Genomic DNA, 22,374 nt, shown 5'->3' with positions numbered 1-22,374 from the left:
TCCTCCTGTACACTTAAATCTGTTCTTTTTTCTATTAGCCACAAAAATCTCATTGTAAATCCACACTCATGGAGACTAACTTGGTGTAGTATGAGGTAGGAGTTTTCTTAGTGACTTAGTTATCTTAAATATTGCAGTCTAATTCAGATTCTGGTTCTGAGTTTTCAATGATTTCTTTCATTTCCACTATGCAAATACTCCCATTAACCTTAATTCTTTAAAATATTTTAATTATGATTTCTACTCTCTCAAGAGCTTCTAAATAATATTTGCACCAGAAAGCTAATAATTACGTTCTGCTTAGAAATTCCTTACCTATTATTTTTTGCAAGTTCTGCTTTAAACTAGTGCACTGAAAAATATCACACACGAACATCTTGTGTATATTTGAAATTAACTTGTGTGTAGCATGTAATCTTCTCCCTGAAATAGATAGCAAGGAGTTCCAACTGCCTGCAGCACAATTTTGCACTGTCGTTTGCATTTTTCTAAAGAAGGTGAATAAACATTGCTTTGCATGTGGAAGAGCTTCAGTTCCCAATACTATTTAATTATTGGGTTTTTTATCTGATTTAGGTTTCAACTTGCATAAAAGAAAGGAGGAAAATGCTCAGCCACACAATGCATCAACCTCTTTTATGAACGCCCTGAGACCAAAGTGTTACATCAACTTTAAAAAAGGTTAAAATCTTAACAAGAATAGTTATTAAGCAAGAGTCTTCTTCCTGAAAGGCAGCAGTACAGTGGACTCACATCAGTGTGATGTCTTAGAAAGGTTTTGGAGATGGAGATTGCTAGATGTATCACATCCTAAGCATCAGCCTCCATGCTCCTCAGAGGTAGCAGAGACTGGAATACATTCCCCATTGTTTAGACAGCACAAAGGAAGTAATTTCTCTGGCTTACACACACAAATGAATCAGTGGTGGTAAAATCAATTTATGAATTTGTACAACAGCATTTGAATTTCACTGGTTTTTCTTTCTTTTCCCAAATATACCCACCAGATCTGCTGAATTTATATTGATGAGTACTCACAAGACTGGGGTCTACATGGTGGCAAATCATTAACAGAACAGAGTAATATACCCTTCTTATAATAAAAAACAAAATTCAGGCTTTAATATAGCATGATACTATCTTAGGACGGGGAAATATAATATTTAGAAAAGTTATGTATTACATTAATTTTTTGAACTATGAACAATTAACAACATATTCAAGAGGAAAGTAAATTTTGTAGAAAAATCAAGGAGCTCTCTGAGCATCTTACATTAAATCAGTAAAGCAATTCACTAACATGTAAAAAATAGGAAGTTTCTTGAAATCGTACTTAAAATTTTCCTATTAGTTTAATTTTTTTAACAGAGTATGATTTTTAAATTAATCTATCAAAAATACTGTGGAAAGAGGATTTTTTATTTTTGAAACTGGAGAAAGGTTTCCATTTCAGTTTTCGCATTTGATTTTTCACTCTCCATGCCAAAGTCTGGCTTTTTCTAAGATCTACGTATAACCTCGTCATTTAAACAAAGTATTATGTACCACATAGGCAGATAAACAACTACAGATTATAAATATTGATTTAACCTGAACCTACTTTTGGGAAGGCAGCTGGAATAAATGACCATTTCTCTTAAGGTAAATTTTGTTTTAGAGTATCACTAGTTTACCTTTTACTCCAAAGACCCCCTGCTAAAACACTAACCAGATATCAGCAGATCTCTGATCTGACATGGAACTTTACATCTGTTTTTTGTACTAGGAAAAAATCAAGGGAGATTGATATTTTTTTATACAAGAATTTTCAGCAAGTCTTTCAATCTCATTCATAAAGCAAGCTTCTCTTCATGGCACAGTTTAATAAAATTGAAGAGAAAGAAATTCTGCTACGCTGAACAATATGCAAAAGCCTGTTTCAGCTATTTTGCTAAAATATGAAATAATATATTCCAGATAAAAAGATAGAAAATGTTCCATGTAATATCTGACAAATAGGATTAAGAAATAATTTGTAACTAATCAAATTCCTAGTACATTTTTTGCTTGAGATTTGGAGACAATAGCCCTAGTTTACTTGTATTTAAAAAAATTAAGTAACATTTCTTCCCTGAAAAAAGTGTCTAATTATTTGTAACAGCACCTACATACAGTACTGTCCTGTCCAAACAGTAAATACGCTGTTCATATCTTTGTGTTAAACAAATATAACTTTTTGCTGCTATATTTATTGCTGTTATCTGGTGGTGTATTTTTTTCCTTTTTTTTCACTACATTTCTCTTCCACGATTCAATAGTGAATACACACACAGTGAGATGTTGGGTTTTTTTAGCATGCCCCTTCTCCCCCTTTCTCTATACACAAGCACAGAAGGTTTAAAGGCAGCAAGCTGTAGACAATGCAAACACTTTGCTGAAGAATAATAAAGTCTCATACCGTCTCCTTTGCTGTTTAATATCAATTGGCTTGTTAATAGCATAAGGCGATCCGTGAATGTAAGCACTCTGGAATCTAGCCACCTTCTCCAGAGTCAGGTGCTCACAGCTAGATGGTAAACTCATTTTATCCCAACAGAAGCAGCATAAGACTAACAGCCAAAGTGATGCATTCCTGGGAAAACTGGAAACAAAAGGCTACATAATCAACTTCACTGAAGTACGCTGCTCCAAAGGAGCCCAACACTCCTGTGGTTGGAAAGCGAATGCTCGTCTCAGCTGCAGCTGCCACCCTCGTGGATGCAGGAAGTTGGCTGCTTATTTCCACCCGGTCGTACTCCAACCAATTACTGATCAAGCAGATAAAGTGGAAAGTCACTCAGGAACAGTCTCCCCCACCCGTGGGCACTAATCTTTTCTCTAAATCTTTTCCTGGTGGAGACAGACCATGAGCACAGTTTAATCAGTTAAGACCCATGCCTAAAAAAGCAACAGACTGAATTTACTTTGAAGCAGCAGGTGGGCCAGGAGAGATACTTTTGCACCAACAGATTGCTGTGGAAGGGGGATTGTCTACCCACTGGTACATCTGAAAAAGCCAAATAACTTTTTGAATTTGTGGTGTGACCTCAGACTGATTAGCTTTAATGATTTCAAGATTTAATCCGTATAGCAACAAAAAGATGATTGTCTAATTTATGATAGATTTTATGAAGTTTTATATTCTGCAGTATGCTTCTCATTCCATAGCAGTGCATTCTCCACTAACACAAAGTAACAAAACATGATTATAACCTCATATAAGAACTTACTCTGTCTTCAACCAACAGTATATTAAATTGTTTTACCATATTATAAAAAACACTGGGTTTTTTACACATTCAACTGCTCAAAATTACCCATAGGATTGCCTTTATTTATGAAAGTACATCTACTTGGTCTCTGCTCTCTCAGCCTCTGTGCAATGCTCTTAGAGGTCCCAACTATGAAAAGCAGGAAACTAGTACTTCAGTGCTACTTTCACACACAATCAAATTATGAAGTGGATTTTACACTCTACTATGAGAATTAGAGGGATACAAGGGAGATTTATATTCAGTACAGAAAAAGCTCTGTCACGGAAAACTGGAAAACGGGGGCGATTTTGTGTATATAATACATAAATTTTATATGCATACAGATCTATCTGGCTAATATTAAACCTCTTGAATTGCTGGAATTAAATCAAAGGAGGCTGCAAAGGTGGAACCCCAACAGGAAACAAGACAGAAAGAAAGATAAGGCTCCTTGTGAAAACAATGGATGGGGGAGTGTTCCCGACTGGGGAATACCCTCTGCCTGGCTCCAGCCAGGGTGGCAACATTTACCTTTCCCAGGCTGCAGAGCACTAGAGAAGGATAAAGAACTTGCCCATGATGTGTCAGCAGAAGCAGACAAGTAGCAGAGATGCCCAACAGAATGGGAAGCAGGCTGCCTCCCCTTGGCACTGCTAAATGAAGTGGAAGGTGAGGTTCTTACATATGTACCAAAAAAAGTTCAGATGCTAAACTCTGGGCATATGTCTGTTTAAGTTTTGTTCTTTGTGCTTTGTATTTATCAAGAGACCAGAAGAAGAAATAAAAAAAAAAAAATCAAACAAAAAAAAAACCCCAGTAGTTCTTTTCTTGGAAAAGACTGACCTGAGAATCAATTTAATTCTCAGGTTAGAAGTAACCAAACTGCAGACTGTGCACCTGACTGATGCTCTGGGCTGCAGCCACGATGTTGCCGCTCCATGTGCTGCCAGCCCTAGTGCCTTGGTAGAAACAGAAGCAATTTGTCCTGTGCCTTTGGCAGCTGTCAAAGTCCTCACAGGACTCTGTTAAGTGACAAAACAGCCAGGCAAAAGGTGGACAGTAGTCTATTCTGTACCCTTCCCTTGCATCTAATGCAAACTGCCAGTGTAACAGATGAGACTTTTTAAAGTTATTCTTCATTGCATTTGTGTCTTGAAACTTTTTTTGCCTGTATAATTGAAGTGTATTTTTGCATGCACAGCTATTGCAAGACTGAGTTCAAGTTAGGTAAACTATACTGCATTAACAGCCACTCTTAAGGAAAGAGGGGTGCATACACTCTGGAAAAGATGAAATTGACTGACGTGAGAACACCTGAAAACCTGCATTAGTCTTTTAAATGTGACAATAACAGTGTACAGCTACATCTGATTCTGTTTAAGGTATAAGACAGCAGCAGTCAAAAATCCTTTAGAAATTAATTCAGCTTTGTAAAACAAAAAACTAAAATGAATAGATTAGTCCAATCCATGCCTCAAGTAGCCACTCTCCATCTTCTAAATACAGCTATTAAAAAGAAAAAAAAAAAACAACCTAAAAAGCAAACAACCCTCAACCTCCTACATTTTAGCTTTTTCAGTTCAGTTAAGAAAGAAATAGGAAGGAAAAAACAAGTAAGAAAAGTATGGAAATTTAACAGTCATTTAAGAATAATCAGATTAAATTAAAACTAAGAAGGTTTTACCATCGTTGTGGTTTGGTTTTGGTTTTTGATTTTGAAGTGTGAATAAAAACAACTGTAAACCAGTATTTCTATGTATGGAACAGATTCTTCCTTGTTAATGAGGAGGAATAGGTTATTTCCATTTCAAAACAGGTATATACACACAGCTGGAAATATTTTTTCTAGATACAAAAACTGACTTAATTGATGCATTGAAGATTCTTCTCTGAGAAAGGAGATAAAAGTGTGCACAGCAGTACTTCAGGAGTCATGCTGTGTTGATAAATTCTCCGTTGCACACCGGGCAGCCCTCAGCAGCATTGGGTAGAAGAGCCTGGAGGCTCCAGTCTCCCTCCCAGCAACCCTCCCATCTTTAAAGGCAATGCTAATTTACTGGGAAATTTATGGAAAATTATGTCTTCCCATCTCATGATCTGCGGTCACATTTCGGATTGGGTATCATAACAGCTGGAAAATACTTCCTACAGGTCTGAAGAATGCACTGGGCATAACTGCTTGTATCTTTTTTGGGTAGATTTTAAGTACAGAGCTATTCTAATTTTGAAGTCTGACTGATCTCAGTTATGTTCAGTGGAACCTGGCTTTTACATGAGAGCTTTTTTTTTCCCTGTGTTGTATGAATCTTTGAAAGCTACACACCAAACACATCTTCAGCTTTAACACCTTTGTAAAGTATGCAGCCAGAAAACGTGAACTTAATTTGACATAATGTCTCAGAAACATTATGTAATATTGCAGGTAATTAGACCATATCCAAATCCCTATCAACTAGAGAAATTTCAATGGAACAGTATAGCACCCGGTTATATCAAAAGCATCTTGAGATAGGACAGATTTTTATGGAATTTTGGCAGAAAAAAAGAAAATGCTTAATTTTGATATTTTAAAAGCAACCTGAATTTTTCACTAAGATGCAGGTTAAAGTATTTTACAACATACAGAAATACTCTAAAGTAAAAACACATGAAATATCTTACATTTCTCAAGATGAAATATTAAAGTCAGTATAAAATTAATCCATCTAAGATTTTCCTTTGTGGAGGGATTCTGATAGTTTGGGTTGCCACAAAGCTTAATTTAGGTATCTCAAAACTCTTGGCAAAAATGAAACTAAACATTGTTTGTGTCCGTTTAAGATTCAAGTGTTAAACATCTCCTAATTTACTACCTTTATGAATAGTTTTTCAGTGCCTTTTTTTTAATGTTGACATTTACAAACAGTTGCATTTTTATTATCCTTGATTCATATTCTCAAACCTCTGTGAAACAGAAGAACATCCCTGTGCCTTTTAAGGAATTCTATCCATTGTGGAACATGGTATAGGTGTATGAGTATTGACTGTATCAAATGCTGACAATGTCTGCAAAGCTTTTAAAAGTTAATTTGATTTGTGTTTGTTACTAGTAAATAACTAAATATTAAAGAATAATCACAAAAGTCTTTTGTTGGTGTATGAGACATATTATGTAAGAATTTAACTTTTATTACTACTATTAGATTGCACTGCTATTCAGACTAGACAGCCTCAGCCAACATCCTAAGCTTCACTAGACTACAGAACGTTTTAAGGAAAAGGCAGGTGTTTCTCACAAAAAAAAAAATTTCTTGATCTATAGACTGCCAGTTCATCTGCTAACTAGACCCTTTCTCTTGTGACAAGAATTGCTTCCCAGAAATATCCCAGATGATTAATTAAATGAAAATTGTTTGGCAACATATGACATTTTTTTTCTGATGAAGATATGGCCGATCCAAAGTACAGAAATAGTTAAGAATCTTCTTTTTTTAATTCATAGATTGAACAAAGCTTCCCCCCTCCTTTAATTGTTTTGAAGCTTTTTCCTTTGTATATATTAATTTGTTTAACAACTCTCTAAATCTTGCTGTTGAGCATTCCCTGACTGCTGAATATGGGCAACTATTTACCTGTTAGCAGATAAGCTAAAGAAATCTGTGAATATAAGTGTTATTTTAATTCTTCTCTCCTTGACTGATAAGTATTTGATTGCCCCTCCTATCTTTTAGAGGATTAATTTCTTTAAAAATGTACTTCTGATTTACTTACAGAGATTATTATAGGAATTGTCCAAAAATTTGCTCATATATTTTTCTCTGATTTAACAGTGATCTGAGAACGTATGCTATGTCTCTGAAGAAGTGTCAGCCAAAACAAACACACAAATAGAAGTCCCTAATGTAAGGATCATATAATAAAGCTGTGAATAAGAACAAGCTTTTACTTACACCACTGCACAGTCTGCATTATATTACGAGTCCATCTGTTACATATGGAGATAATAAAAATCGGTTTATATAGTACATATCAAACTCATGTTGGAAAGGACCCCAGCTTCAAAAAAAGTGAAATAAATATTCACTAATGGCATATGCTTGGCTTCACTTTCTAATATTTTGTCAAAATTCTATCCTTAAATTTGCCTTAAAAAGATGAATCTCTTTTTAACACATGTTCTTTTAACTCTGCCAATACAGAATTTTGTTATTGAAATGTGGGACTTCATACTGCTGCCCTCAAAGACTTTTTTTTAACTGATTCCTACAGATTTTTCTTCCCTTTATTTCATTAAATACCCCAGAAAACCTTTCATGAAGGCCTTCTATTCTCTCCCTTACATATCACAAAGCTATCAGAATAGTGACACTGCGTTCGTTCAGCTCAGCACCCCATTTGCAACACTGGCCAAGAAGCCTACCATTTATTCAACATATAACCTAATGACAGAACCAGAAAGGTTCTATAGACTGAATTTTAATAATCACATTGGGAAAAAAAAAGCAGCCTATTGTTCTGACAGAAAAATTATTTAAGGGCAAAAAGTAGCTCATAAATGGAAGCAATTAAAAAATCAAGAGTTCTTATTAAAACCTGTCTCCAACCATAGACAGTCAGTGCCACTGTATATAATGTTACTCATTGAAAAACATTAATGACATACTGCTGTAGTTACACAGTGGAACAATTCTGTTTATTCATCTCTCGAAATGAACATCTTCCTTGAACATCAGCTGCTACTACTATATTTAGAATAGCAAGGTAGCAATGCCAACATTGTTTATTGAATAGGCAAAATAAAGACATTTTAGAAATGTTAGGTGCTGTTAATATACATTACTTCTCCAGCATACTGACTACCAGTTTGGCTGTTCAGTATTAAATTTGTATAGTCTGCACAGGTTAACAATGAACTGATTTCTGAATCCATTTCTTAGGTATATACCTATGTTCTTTTTCTATGTTATCACTTTTCATGGATGTATTTCTTATTTTGCCAAAACCGAACAAGTGTCATGTATTTGCACACTATTCATCAGGGCTAAATTAAAATTTACAATGTAAAGGTGAAAGACTGTGTATCCCATTACAGGTTCCATGGACAACTAATTTTCAAGAAAGATATTTTCTATTAGAAACTGTTGTTTTACAAAGGTTATAATTTCTAGTTAATATTCAGCTTTCATTGGTTGTTTTATTAATAACTCCATTAATAAATCAAAGAACTATGCTGTCCTTTTAACACTGTTATTATCAAGACTTTCTGATTCCCAGAGAAACACTGCAAAGAGTAGAAATCTCTAAGTTGACCTCCACATTCTATGATCCACTCAAATTCTATATTTGAAAATGTATAGTATTGATCTAGCAGTATGCATTATCTCTTCCCAAAATGATGTAACACACTGTCTGAAAACCTGCCTTTAAAAAAAAACCACAAAAAACCCCAAATACTATCCACACGGCTCTCATGCACCATAAAAATCACCCATGAGAGAAAAAGAAGGACATATCTCCAGCTTAGTCTAAGTGATTAAAAAAAACACCTATAGAGTGATATTCTTTCCTGAAGGGAAAGGAGTCTTAAATTCTACACTGCCTAGGAAAAAGGAGGAGCTTTGGCTCTAAAAAAGGTTGATGTATCATAATTACAGTATACAGGTTGATGCTGGTCATAACAAGCTGAGTTCATCTTGCTCTGAGGAATTTTCACAGTGCTTTGTTTACATGGTGTTTAATATGATCTATCACTCTAAAGACCTAAGCATTTTTTAAGGAATAAAACCTTAAAGATCTTTTCCTTATGTTTCAATTAGAATAATTCTTAAGCTTGTGAGTGCCTCACAGTAGTCTTGAATTTACAGCAACCTCTCAGAGCTGAGTGTGGGTAAAGGTGAGTGCACGTATGGATACATACAACTGAGCTGCATGCCAGCCTCCCTTTTGCTCTGTCTTATACGCTCCTACTGCCTTTGCTGTGTTGGCTAGCATGCTCATCTGAGCCCCTGGTGAACTGATCCAACTTCTTAACTAAAAGAGCAAGAACAAATGTAAGTAGTGTTTTGCTAGGTTCAGCATTTGAAGTTCTAGAATAAGATTAGTTATTTCCTAATGTCTTTCCATTAAGAATGCCTGTTGTGATGTCCCCAAATGTAATGTCTACAACACATGTGTCTGCCTTTCGCCAGGTGGCTACCATCCTTAATATCCCATTTGTTGATCATTTTCATTTGTACATAATGTTGAAGAGAGATTTGAGCAAATAAGTACTACTAAACCCAAAATCGAAAACCCAGGCCCTTCGTTTTTAAATTCAGCACCAAAACCAATTTTTATATATATATATATATATTTCTGCCATTAATCTTCCAATGTCTGACAACAGAAACACTGATACTATTTTATCTGTTCAGTTTACTGTAAAGATAAATATACAGACCATATGTCAAGGCCCAAGATATTATACTGCTGAACATCTCAGAAAAGCGAAAAAAGAACCTAACATTTTTTTAATTTTTTTTCTGGACAGGAACTCAATAATGTTCTAGAGAGTTTGGAACTGATTTTTTTTTTTTTTTTTTTTTTTAATAAGATAGGGACTCTTCACAAAGAACAAGTAAAAGATAAAATAAAAACCAGACAGTCCTGTCTATCTCATTGCACACATGAGACTAAGGTCCTCTGAAAAAGCTGGCATTTATACAACTGAAGACTCTCAGTCCATTGTATGCAGGGTCAAAATTAAATTCATAAAGTAAGGATAATTTAATCTTTTCCAAAGTTAGAATGTCAACGTTTGCAACACATTTTTCATAATGCATTTTTTTTTTTGTATGGGGTTTTAAGTATGTAGCAGCAGAAAAAGGAAATTGAAAAATGGTGAAAATACTCTGTTATGAAAATAGTGCTGACATCATAGTCTGTATGCAAGAAAAAAATCCCTTCTTTCCAGAGATCTTACAAGTACTGCACTTTAACATTTCCACTGTGATAGCTCTAACACTTTCCTTTGTTCTGCACCAGCCATATTGTGTCAAAATATGCAGAGTATTGGATTCTTTTCCTTGCTATCATGATAACAGTTCCTGAACCCTGCTGGAAATGAACTTCAGTCACTGCAGAGAAAATTGTGTGCCGATTTGTGACTGACATCAGTAGAGAATCTGTTTTCACACAAAGGGTTCCCTGCTTCTGCATTACTGCATACAGCATTGTGACAGGTATGCTATTATGATTTTCTTCTGAAATAAAAGAATGGGTTTATTTCTCTTGCAGGAAGTGTTGGGGAGGGTTTCCTTTCCCTTTTCAAACTGTTGAAAATAATTAGTAGTTAGTCGTCCTTTCTTCCTATGTAGTAGATATACCTGCTTCTGTTCTATGTCTTTTACAGATCAGTTCTCATTTCTATCAAGATAAAACACAACCCACCACCATCTCATAGGAAATCATTCTCTACAAAATGGCTTCACTGTATGAAATGAGTCAGTGCTTCCCAGGGCAAGCTGCAGAGCAAGAAGTAGGGAAAATAACACACTCACTAAACAGTTGCAAAAATTACTTCACAGCCCTCATATTTGATGAGCATGTGTTGAAGATAACTATAGAAGTGAGAAGAAAAATAAAAATCAAGACATTATCCCACTATTGCATTGTATTTAAATTTGTATCATTTACAGTAATGTGTAAGTAAACAGCATCACAAAGCTTTTGAAACTTTGTGCAGCAAAGGCTGGTTTTCCCTAAATTTGAAGTCCATGCAAACTTGTTAAACGTATGGCTTTGCTAAAGACTACCAATAAAGGCTACCTACTCCTGTGTTACCAGAGCCTTAAATTAGTGAAGAAAATGAATTCTGCTCTGTAGCATTGATGCTGATTAGGATTTTAAAATTAAAAATACTAGAAGTGATCCTTGCCAATATTTGAGTGTTTTCTATGGCTTGAGGTAAAAACTGCAAACAGTCATCAGATGACATATGATGCCACCTTAGGTATACCTGAAGCACGTAAAAAGCCAGAGGGAAATTTCAGGAAAATTGCACTGCAAGCCCTGAGACAGAGGTAAACAAGCTATTTCCAGAGCTGAATTTGGGTGAATTATAAAGTTCACAATCCTTTTTGTTTTTTGCAGCTGTCAGTGTAGATCCCATTGTGGACAACTGACATATTTTACCCCCTCAGGATGGTGGAAATGAGAAGGGCCAGCATAATCAGTCAGAAAAGACTGTAATGGCACTCTTAGACTTGTCATGATCCTGTTACCTTTACATGCTCTAAACCGCTGAATATCATCTTGCTTGTTTGAAGATTCTGAGAACTGCTCTATCTCCAAGGTAGCAGAGTCTTGCTTGAATGTGGATGGAACAAGCCTTCATGTTTGATGGGAGAGATACTCAAAGATGGAGTCTGTTATCGTAGCAAGGCAGAACGCAAAAAGATCATGTGGAACTTACTGTCTTCCTATCTATTCAGACAGATGTCAGCTTTGAAAAATTGAGCTCTTTTTCAGAAATCACAGAGAAGGCTCATAATGTTCATTTGATATAATAAAGCAAGGCTCAAAGTAAAATTGTGAAGAAGTTAGCAGTGAATTGAATAGCTTGATTTCAGTAGAATTTTGAAACCACTTTAGTAACTGATTTTAGCTGATGTTGGTGTGAAGAGCCCTTTAGGGACATTTGACCATTATTGTGTTCAAGGCCTTTGTACTCTTCCAGTTGACAAAGTAGCCATTACAAAAAACCCCACAAACCTACAGAAAGGTGTGGTATAAGCAGAACAGTGTGATAAAGGCCAAAATGAGACTGCTCATGAGTCACAGGGAGGTGATTGTAAGTCTGAGGCAGGAACATGTTCTTTGGTACAAAGAGAAAGTTTTTTTTGGTACAAAGTATGTGTGAGTTGTAGTGATCGCATTTGGAGGAAGTATCTGACCATAACAATGTGAAATCAGACCTCGAAGCTAAAAAGGCACAGATTAAATTCCTACCCTGGTGGTAGTCACTGTACATCATAGGGTTTTTTCTGGACCAATTATATAGATCTACCTACAAAAACAAGACATGGCCTCACCCAAATACAGTTTCAGAATATGGGCAAATTTTCTATTGAGAACTTTAGCAAATAAAAAGCATCAGAGCCATCGTGGCTTATGTCTGGCAAGTCAGTTCCATTTCAGTGTCAAATTCTTGAAGCAAAAAAGGGTAAGATGGAGAAGTATCAAGAGTGAAATTTAGTAGGATAGTATGATATAGTATAGTAATGTGTAACTCTACATAAGCAAGATTTCAAAATATAATTTTTCACTTTTAAAAATATTAAAATATTTGGAGACATGGGACAAGTTACTGGTTTCTGGAAGTCTCCACTGAAAAAGCAAGCACTGTCTTAAACATCATATTTAAGCTTTAAAACATACAATCTATTCTAGAATAAATCTCTATAGCAGGAATAAAAAATGATCCAGTAGATTGCTGTCTACTTTGTGGCCTAATAAAAAAAATGTTATGAAATCATCCATCTAAACATACTAACCACACTGAAGTCAAATAAAATGTCCAGCTACTTAAAAACAATAAACAGATTCCCCAAACTATCTTTGCATTTCTTTGTCTCTCTCTCTCTTTTTTTTTTTTTTTTTTTTTTTTGAAATAAAGCTGAACTAAGAAATATGCTAGCCTAGTAGTTCACAAGGTGGGGGAGGACAGACAAAGCATATACCCAAAGTATAGCTGGAACAGGGGAGATGATGGGGAATAGAGTCATGCTAAGAAAACAGGGCAGGAAGGGATAACAGGCAGGACATAGACAGGACAGAGAGCAAGACCAAGGAAGTCTGTAGTTACCCAGCAAGGCTGAAAGTTTCCTGCAGACTTCTGGTGACAAGGGGCAGACTGGCATGCTGGACTGTGCATGTTAGTTCCAGGTCCAAACTGGAAAAGGGTAAAACTATCCAACTTGGGGAAGAGGCAGGAAACAGAATATTCTGACTCAACAAGGCAATATTAAAACATTTTTGTGAATGGCATCCAACAGCCATGGAAATTTGTTACTAAGTGTGCAGAAGATATGAACTGCCATAATCTCATTTGTGTTGTAGGGAGAGAAAACCCTGCCTTCTTATTACTTACTTATGGAGTGATCTAGAAAAATCTGTGGAAGTATTACTATTTTTCAGATTAGCCACAAACCCAAAATTAAATAGAAAAATCCAGCTCCCATACTTTCCCTCCAGATTCTTTGTATTTTCTACCTGCAAGACAGCCACTGTAGCAGTCACCTAACCCTGTCATCCGGGCTCATTTGCATTGGGGTTTTCAGGCATCTCGCTGAACAAATAAGATGGTATCAGGCATTTTACATACGTGCCAAATATGGAAAGTACACAGCATGTTATCTTATAGTTTTCTGATGTTATCTTAAACATGTGAGAGTATTTGTTTCAAACTGAGATATGAGCAAGGATTTTGAGCTTATCTCAGCTCCAAGAAGACAAACAAGGTACATACCCATTTCTGCTGCCATCTGCTGTAGCACACACACTACTCATAACTGCTTCTCTTTTATAAGCAAATTTGTTCCAATACTACAATCTACTATGCCCCTGTCCCTGAGAACACAGCTTTAATTCTTGTAACAGCCTGTTAGAAGATAAGTTATTTACTCTTTTGCTTTCAATGCCTAATTCTGTGCCTGCACCGTAATGCAGCAGGTATAGAAATGACATAGAAAATGCATTCAAACCCCAGTAAAAGCAAACCGTATGCTAGATAACAAAAGTTTCATTAAAAAAAAATCTAATACTCAGGCTTTTTAAGACTCTTCTACTAAATACATGATGTGCATCTACTCTTCCTCTAACAGAAAGAACAGCTGCATATTAAATTGGTTTGACAAAACATGTTAGAAAAACATTAGTAGAAGTGGCTAGAACTATTCCAGGTAAAATGTCAATATTTAAAACCAAAAAAAGATTAGGTTAAAAAAACCCAACAACAACTTGCTCCAAAGCAAGGCTGCATTTTAGTTCAGCTTGGTCTGTGTTTATAAGCACACAATTGTGTTTGCGCCATTTCTCAGCACTGTCACTTGTATATGCATGAGATTCTGCAAGATACTGTGCACATACGCAGGGTATCACCTAAATAATACAATTTGCACAACTGAATGGTCCCTGCATAAATAAATAGAAGACCTTATCTGAAATATGCCTGTTCCTTTATTTTGCATGGTATAAATAAACTCATTCTACCTTTGAAGCCCCAATTCCTTTCCTCTTAGGGATTCCTCTAATAATGGTTCTATTATTTGTGCTCTGAGGATGGTAATACAGGGATCACAGTAGCCCGTTCTCAAGAAGCTCCTTGTTAAAGGACTCACAAAAGTCAGATTCAACCTTATTTTCTGTCAGAAAGCATTCAGTACTACAAAATGTGCTTGTACAGAAAGTGCAAGTTTGCCAGATCAATGTTTCAAAGTTGATTTTTATCTTATCATGGGACTCACTAGTCTCCACAAAAGGGTATTTTAATAAGAAGAAAGAAGGTTAAAGGAGGGAATGCACACATAGTCACAGGATTTTTAAAACATATATTTTAATGCACATTAAACCTCTCTGTTTATATGCAATGCATTATTTTGAAGGAAAATATTGTGGGACTGTATATTTCTTCATGTTTCAAAAGCTTTACAGGACATTGCTGGTTATTAATTTATTTTTTCTTTCAAGAGTTACAGGAATAAAGATTTTTTTTTTTAAATAACTGAGCAAGACAGTTTCAATATCAGAACAACTCAGAACAAGAACTATTATTTTAGAATCCTGAGCAGCAGAATACAGTAACGGTAGTTATTTAGTATGAACTTTAAAACTACTTCTGATAAAGTCTTAATGAGTTTTCTCATTTTCCCTGTTACAGCCACCTAATTTTGCTATGCCAAAACCATCATATTGCCCTCTACAGGTTGATTTAGTAACATACTCTGCACCAAACCTTTTTTTCCCTGAAGCATGTTACTTCCCACACACCTGAACTACTTTATGTATTATGAAAAGCTTTAAAATTATGCCTTTATTAAAATATTAGAAAGTATTAGTCTCCCTAATAATCTCAGAACAAATACAATAGTTTTAAAGATCTCAATACAGAGCAGCTATATAGATTTATCAAGAAAAAGACCTGCATCAAGTGTCACAAAAAGAACGTATTAAATGTGAAAAGAAACAGCAGGTGTGGATTTTGATTTGTTATTGTTGTTACTTTAAACTTACTTATTTTTTTTAATTGGAAGAATAATTGATTTTAATAGCTGGATTGAATAATTCAGCTATGTGTTACAGACAAAAAGAAGTTTGCATTAAAAATACACATGGCATCTCCTATTTTCAGAAAACTGTAACCTTTTAAGGCAATACTACAAGTCTGAATGTCTTTAGTTATTGAAAAGCTGAATAAGCTCTTATTTTATATGAGGGAAATACTGAAAATGTTGCCCTTATTCTTTTTACTTTTAGGCAGGACAGTGCTCCTTTTCCATCTTTCCTACAACTGCAGTAAATAATGCCTTGTCTTCTCCTTTTTAGTCAATGAATCTTTCTTCAGGTAAAATCTTTTCTATGGAGCTATTTTAATTTCCATTTTAAAAACTCCATCTAGCTCAAAAATAATTTAAGTTTTTATCGCTATTTCAGATATGTGTGTGTGCCTGTCTCTCTGTATGTGTGTGAATACAAGCATAGGGAAATTTAATGTAGGCAGACTATAATTAGGCAGACTAAAATTAATGCAAGATTAAAGTTCGTAATTATTTTTCAGCCAAGTGCCAGAAAAACTTTAATGGCTACCAAGCACAAGATCTTGAATATACATTCCTAAGCCAGTACGAGTCTCAGGTGTTTCACAGTTTGACGCTGGTACTAGAAAGGACAGGTAGATGGATGAGGTCCATCTCTGCCAGTATGGCAGCTTTCAATTTCAAGTCCACAATGCTTGCAATCCCCCATAGCACCACTAAGCTTTCAAAGCTCACATTTGGAGAGTCCAGAGGACCTTACCTTGTGACATTACTACTTCCAACGTCTTTGCTTAGGTCTAGAAAAGCACTGGAGTGCAAGATTCATGTATCTACTGTAAAAACTTCACTTGTGTCATTTTCCTTGTAATTAACTTCCCACCCCACCCCACCACCCTCCCCCCCAGTCTCCTCCTCCTCTCCTTCTCTTTCTCCTGTCCTTGGCCTTCTAAAAGCAATCCATCTTAGCTGGCTAAGGGTGCATCCTGCACTCCTGTGACTATAACTACAATGGAAGCTATTGGTCATGTCATAAATCGCTTCAATTCAGCACAGGACAGACAGATTTTGGAGAAGCTCAGACAGCCATCTGTTTTCCCTGAAACCGCTTCAACAAATGGTTACGAGACAAACTTCAAAGAAGTTTATAACTTAGTTATATAACATATATAACTTTAGTTTATAGTGTTAGTGGGATTTTCCCATCTTTTTCACCTTTTACTTTTCATTGTCCTTGCTTTGTTTCCCTTCAAGAAAGCAAGACCAAATTGTACTTAATAAGAGCATCAGCACCACTTCCAGCACCTTCTGTAACCCTATTCCTGAATAGGCAATTTCCTCCATCTTTGGTATGACCCAAATAACTCAGACACTGAGATTTCTGACATCAAAAGTCTCTGGCTATGCCCTAATCCAACCTTTTAGGAAATGAAAGCCTGGACCATGGAAAGGTGGGAGTGCTGCCTGCAGTTCACCTGGGTAGCCTGCAAGTGCAATGAGCGTTTCATAAACAGTTTCTGTGATCAGCTTCTCTCTTCTCCAACTCTACACAAACTAATCCTCTGAAATGGTTGCATTCCTCCAAAAATAAAAGTAGATGAGCAGGCAAACCAAAGAGAATTCTTACCAACTGGCCCTTCATTTACTTTGCCTTGGTTCTTACCTCTTTTGTTGCACTTCAAGAAGGCAGAGAGGAATATTAGGTTTTCTGTCAGTTTAATGAAGAAGAATACAGAGAGTACTTACCTAGAAAAAAAAATATATGAAAATAATTATTAGAACACGGAAGCTTAATGTTTTACTTACATCATTTGCACAAACATGTATTTACAGATGCACTAGGAAATTTGACTGCTTCTATTTAGGTTTCAGTGCTAATTTTTTTATGTCACTGCACCACAAATGTGAACTTAGCACACACAGACACACACAGATACACACACACACATGCACAACACTGTATTTTGTTGATACTCAAAATTATTTCCAAAGTTTGTTATGAGTTTTCTTACAGACACCGTTCATTAACAGGTGTCTTAGAATATTTAATATTTCATACAGCACTGATGTTTCACAGCTTTTTTACAACATATTTCTCTTTTTCTGTGGACAGTCTTGTGTGATTTTTTTTTATTTCAGTTACCAAGTACAAAATTAGCTGGCAACGTATATTTTTGTGCAGTTGAGTTTAAAATTAATTTCTAGTTCAGTACTATTGAATATTCCTGTATTTACTACTATCAAAACGTGTAAGTGAAATGTGAATTCTCAGATCTTCAGTGAAAATGAAGTTTTGCAGCCATTATACGTATAGATAGATCTAATCTTAAAAAGATTAAAAATGAAGTATTGCAGACATTCTATGATGGTTAAAGTTCTTTTGCTATTTAGTTCTATTAAAAAATTATGTGCTATAAATTGGGATAACAGAAAAAGATTACAAAAATCACTTAAATTGTAGGAAGAACTATGTAAGAAGAAAAAAGAATGCCCTGCATTTAAAATATGGTTAGACCACCAAGAATTTTACAAGTGCTCAGGACAGTGTTTCTCTCTAGGAATTTATCCAAACCATGCTAACAATAAATAGTAAAGAATTAGTGCTTTAAAAAAATCTCACCTTCAGCAGCATAAAAACATATATTTTGTCACCTTAGTTACATACACAGGGAGGTTCCTGGCAACCAGCCCCCACCCCCTAATCTAAAGCCAAAATAAAATAATAAAGCCCTAGTTTTCAGTGCTACTGAATTGCTAATATATTATACCTTGAGCAGAAATGCAGCAAAAATATGATGAATGAATGGCTGAGTGCGCCGTCCAGAAGCGATGCTGTAAGAGCCTCATGAGGACTCTAAGGCTATACAAATAAATCTGACACTTTAGAAGTCATTGCTACTAAGAAACACTTCTCTGTGCTTTGCTAGTCTCCATTTTTCTGGTCTGCTTTTGATGCCATCTTTCTCAGAAAAAATCAAACTCACCCCCTTGGTCTTGTTGACTAGCCTAACATCTGGGCTTTCTGGGCTTCACTGTCTGCTTCCACTTAGTATTGTCAGCCAGACACAATTAATGAGACTCCAAGCACACGCTAATCTAGATGTTAATCAATGACAGGTGCAAAACTGGTGAATACCAGGGTGGAAAAGTTGCTTGCCTGCCTTCAAACTGTTCAGACTACCATGAACAGGATCTAAAAGTAGTTTCCTAAATCCAGGTCCCGTCAAGCAAAAAGTCATTCTAAATATGTAAAAAACTGGTTAGAATGCTGACCATCAAATGACTGTCTTCAGCTGTGGCATTTACTACTCCAAATAAATAAATAAAATACTCAAACATGAGACCTATTCAAAGGTGAGAGGACAAGAAACAATCCATGTGCATCCATTTTTTTCATAGCCTCATTGTATATGAACCCGTATTTTGTGTTACTGGTAAATCACCGTATTCGTTTGTCAGAGGTCCTATTGATCTGTATGACATCAGTTGTGTGTGTGATGCATTCTTACAAATGCCATAACTGTCTTGTATTGAAGATGTCTTTTTCCTATTCTTAATAGTTTTGCCTAATGATTTAGAAATGGAAATTACTAACACAACTCTAGCAGCAAACTACGATAAAGAGCCTTTTATTAGAATTAATTTAGAGCTGTTAAAAACCTGACTTCCATATTTGACATAATTCTTAAAGAAAAAAAAAGTGAAAATATGGAAATATTTTCCAGAGGTAGGTACAGCATTCAGCAGAAACAGGCTGAAGAAGTTCTTAACTGCCTGAAGGAATAAATATTATTAATTAAAGTCCTCAGTACCTAAACACTAACAGTATAATCAGGAGAAGCTGACTACTGACACCTTCGTATTTTACATCTATAGGTTGAGTTACTTTTGCACTCTTCTTCAAAACAAGTTTCTAAGTCACCTCTTTTGCTTTTGTGATAGCTATTCTGTGACCCTTGGGGGACAGCAGAAATAAGATTATAAGAAAATACCTGTGACAAATGCCATGAGGAATACTTTCTTATTAAGGAAAAATAAAATACAGCAGTTAGCAAAACCCCTTCATTTTAAAGGTTTTTTTCTGTGTTAACACATTAAGACTGCATAGAAATGCATGTTTTATTGGTGTAGCATATAGCTAACTCTGCCAAGCTGTACAAATAACATTAGATGCTTCTTCAGACCCAGAGGATCAAAACAAGACACACATCCCTGTACTCTATCCTAAAATAACACCATCTATCTCCTTCTCCTCTCATACTTGCTTCAGTGATAAAAGAGCTGCAGAACAGTTTTTAGAAAAGGAGGGAGATTCTGTATGTCATACAACCAGAAAGGTTTTAGGGTAACTGGTTTAGCTTTAATTATGTCCTACTCTCCTCTTTATCTAAAGAGGCTACGGCTATTATGTATAAAACTAAAACATCTGTGATTTTCAAATAGCCAGACCTTTAAAAGATACCGGCTACTGAGAAAGAGCTGTAGGTTTGCTTGTTGAACTACAGCTCACAGACCTGTGCTCCTGCCACCAGAGCAGCAATAATTCACACGCTCCTGAGTGTCGTGCAGTGTCACAGCTTCTGCTAGCTGCCTAGGACCAGGAAGAAGCTGGAAATCTGTGCTGTGTAATTGTATTTCACAGAGTCAAGCCCAGGTTAATGTATTCTCTTTCTCCGTGGGGCTTATTAGCTTGTCTGCCAGACTGGTTTCTATCACAGGCACTTCAGAGCACTGATGGAGTGGGTGCAGCACTTTTCCACTGACACCAGGAAACTTGTGAAAGTCAAATGAAGGACTGTTTCACTAAGACACATGGTGAGGAATGTTGAGGGAACCGGGTCTGGATAGTATGGATAAAGGGGGAGAAAGATAATTATTTGTATTCAACTACATATAGGGAGGATACAGGGAGGCAAAGCCTGACTCTTCACAGCAATTCATAGATGAGAAAAAACAAGATGCAGTTTGCACAAAGTCATACTTTGAGTGGGCATAAAGAGAAAACAAAATCTTCACAATGATGACGGTTAAGAACAGAAACCAGCTGCCCAAAACTGTTGTAGAGTCTCTACTCTTGAAGCTGCTCAAAGCTTCACTGAAGAAGGCTCTGGGAAACTAAATCAAACCTTGATGTTAGGCCTGCTTTAAGCAGAGGACTGCATGAGATAGCTTCAAGAGTACTCTTCCAGCCTAAATTATTTTATGATTCAGTGACTGTAACTCTCTAGTTACAACTAATAACAATATAGTTTTATAGAATGACAGCAGTAATGAGAAGGCCAAGTATTGTTTGTACCTTTCCCTTTCCTTGATGTGACACCATGCGTTCATCAGCAGCAGGCATCACTCTCTGCCCTCCCCATGCCAGGACTGAATTTTGTTTTCTGTGCTTAAAACTAACAGCTTCCTTATTGCCATCATTTTTTTTGTGCAGCCCAGATGCTCTGTAAACAATTTTCTACAATTAATCTACAAATGCATGCTCTAAACACATAAAGTATTGTTAAACATTTCCTGTTTCATTATGTACCATGTTATAAAACAGTTTTGCAACTCAGGAAAGGGAATAAACACTTCCTAAGAAGCAAACAGTCTTATCAGTGTATTAGTTGTACCCCTTAGATGTGTATATTGATACTTCCTTTTGATCTTTTCTAATCTAATCTATTTGAGATTTACTTTTTTAATACCTATGACAATTCTGAAATGTCTGTAAACTTTTCTTATCATGGCTTGTATATATGGATTCTGGGCTAGACTATGTTCTTTGCTAATAGGGTCTGGTGAAAAGAATGTTATGGAAATGACACATAGGAACAAATCCAGGGTATATTACTAAATATATTAACAATAAATTTTCTTGGTATATTGAATTAGTATTGTAAGAGATTAAACAGGTTATTTCTTAATGCCTGTCTGCCATTAGCTATTGTGTCAGCCAGCTGTGCTTCCTAATGTCATAGCAGAGGGACAGATATCCTGGAAGCATTAGGCAGGGCTTTATTTGTAAGTTTTCCTGTCCACAGCAGGGAGGATCGAAAGGATGATCTTCTCTCAGAGTTTGAATATTACAGTGGACATCTTCATTAAGTCCAAAATTATACACAACTTTAAAAACACGTTCCATCTCTGTAAACCTGTTTTCTTGACATGCAAGACCAGCGTACATGTATAATGTATGAATCTTGGCATTGATGGATGATAAGTGGTACTGTTGCAGAACTCCTAATTAAGCCAGAGCTGGAGGAAGAATTATAAGGACAAGAAGATATCTGTAGCAATTTTAGTTCCTCCCCCTGAAACACATTCAAATCCTCTCAGCCTTTTTGTAGAAAAGCTCAATACCATGTGAAGAAGCACAATTTGCTTCTTCCTGGACTGCAGAATAAAAATACTTGCATAATGCATATTTTAAAACTGCTATATGGCACTGCCACCACACAGAGAGCATTAGAACTCTATCTACTCTTTCTTTTTGTTTGTTTTTTCTTAGGGAAATAGATCAAAGATGCCCACTCTGAAAAAAATAATTCTCAAATGTTGATGGTACACATCAGGCAGAGAAAGTCATCTCTGCATGCTTCTGCTCCCATTTGGGGACAGTGTAACACTGACAGCTAGAGGAACTGACAACAAGAGAGACATTTATGGTCTAATGTTGTATGTGTTTTCATCATGAGAAGAAAATGTTAACTGCTGTCTGCAACAGTATTTCTATAACCCAAAACTGTTTTCTTCCCTCTTTCCTCCTCCCCCATACTTTCTTTCTTCCATGTATTCTTCTTTCCTTAATTTGCATAAATTTACGGCCTTTGTACTTATCCATTTGAGAA

At 35.9% G+C, this 22,374-nt stretch overlaps 1 protein-coding gene across 3 annotated transcripts in view; it reads right to left on the bottom strand.

The window, feature by feature from the left end:
- Positions 1 to 22,374, bottom strand: part of PDE4D (phosphodiesterase 4D) — a 624,748-nt gene that overhangs the window by 218,204 nt on the left and 384,170 nt on the right. The window lies entirely within an intron of this gene.

The sequence above is a fragment of the Falco biarmicus genome, chromosome Z (genome assembly GCF_023638135.1).
Source record: "Falco biarmicus isolate bFalBia1 chromosome Z, bFalBia1.pri, whole genome shotgun sequence".
NCBI classification, from domain to species: domain Eukaryota; kingdom Metazoa; phylum Chordata; class Aves; order Falconiformes; family Falconidae; genus Falco; species Falco biarmicus.
This window is presented reverse-complemented; position numbering and strand designations above follow the sequence as displayed.